This window comes from Frankliniella occidentalis, unplaced genomic scaffold (assembly GCF_000697945.3).
Source record: "Frankliniella occidentalis isolate FOCC.00 unplaced genomic scaffold, Focc_3.1 Scaffold98, whole genome shotgun sequence".
NCBI lineage: Eukaryota > Metazoa > Arthropoda > Insecta > Thysanoptera > Thripidae > Frankliniella > Frankliniella occidentalis.
The window spans coordinates 933,794-935,296 of record NW_026267227.1 but is presented as its reverse complement, the minus strand read 5'-3'; positions in this window follow the sequence as shown (position 1 = coordinate 935,296).

The following is a 1,503-nucleotide window of genomic DNA, read 5'->3' as shown; positions in this document are numbered from 1 at the left end:
GGGGGGTGAGGCGAAAGGAAGGGCAACAGCGAGAGATGAAGAGTGGGAGCAGGGGAAAGAGGGGGAGGGGAGGGGTGAAAATAATAAGGGATGAATGGGGAAGGAGAAGCGGGACGGGAGAGAAGGAGAGTTTGATGACGCCTCGGATGTCCTCCGCAAGCAGGTTTGCAGGCACCATATCGCATGGCTGGAGGATGTACGCCACCGCCACTACCGCCACCACCACCACCACCACCACCACCGACGGCAATAGTGCCGAGCGAAGCAGGGATATGGCTCAGAAAGTAAGTGCGGCACACACACACACACACACAGAGGAGGCATAACTGCGTGCCAGAGATGGCCATTCGTTGGTTTATGTCTCATTCAACAGTCCGGCCAGTGCAGTGGTGCGCCGCGAGAAGGAGCCATCAGCATGGCGCCTATCGAAAGCACGCCCGTCATAATCCGCCTGCCTCTGCCTCTCTCTCTCTCTCTCTCTCTCTCTCTCTCTCTCTCTCTCTCTCTCTTCCGCTCCACGCAACGGCAGCTAGTAATGGCCGGCAGGGGGCGATGCGCCCCGGGAGAGCGATCTGCTCCAGACTCCGGCAGCTCGGCGGCCGGCTAGCGCACCCCAAAATAACAGCTGGAGTAATTTCTCCACGACGTACTCGACGATGACCCACAGCACCGCTACCTATCCCGCAGTTTTTCTCGGCGCGTCTCCTGTACCTCCACTTCCACCTCCACATCCTCTTCCACCTTCACCTCCGTATCCTCTTCCGCCTTCTTCACTTTCTCCTCCACACATCCTATATCCACACCGGCTTAAAATCATCGACAAGCCCAAACGGCGACTGCGAACGCCGCAGCGACATGCTCGCGAGACGAAAAAAAAAGCAAGGAGAATGCAGGGGGAAAAAAACAGGGATAGCAATTTCACTTCATGAAGTGGTAATTCCAGCAGCGCGGTAAAACCTGGCCAGGAGGAGGCGGCTCCAATAAGCAGAGGAGCATCGGTTTATCAGAGGAATAATCCCGGGCCACATTTCCCTCGCCCCGCTTTGTATCAGAAAGAGCTTTACTCCATCCCTCGTTACCCAAGACTCTCCTTACTTTGTGGCCCGCTCGGCCGAACGCACGTTGCGGTCTGCTAATTGAGAGGAGAACAAAACACTTTCCAGCATCAATTTACACGCGCAAGAAAAACAGACTGCATGAAAGTACTGTCAGGTCAGATCAGTAATTTCTTGATAGTTTTAGTACGAAATGTCTCAAAAATTACCATCATATCTTCCGATACATTCTTTTATAAGGCCAGAAAACTATAAGTCAAACCGCCGGTTCGTCCAATCAGTTTAATCCTGTGGAGCCCTGCTCGGTCCAGATTATATAATTTCCAGCCCAAAATTCAATGAGATGTGCGTTCTAGAGGTACGTTTCCCGTCGTCAAGACACACTCTCCAGCGGCAGCGCGTCGGAGCATGAGGGCAAGTTGGTGCAAGCAAACGGGTAGGGGTGGGA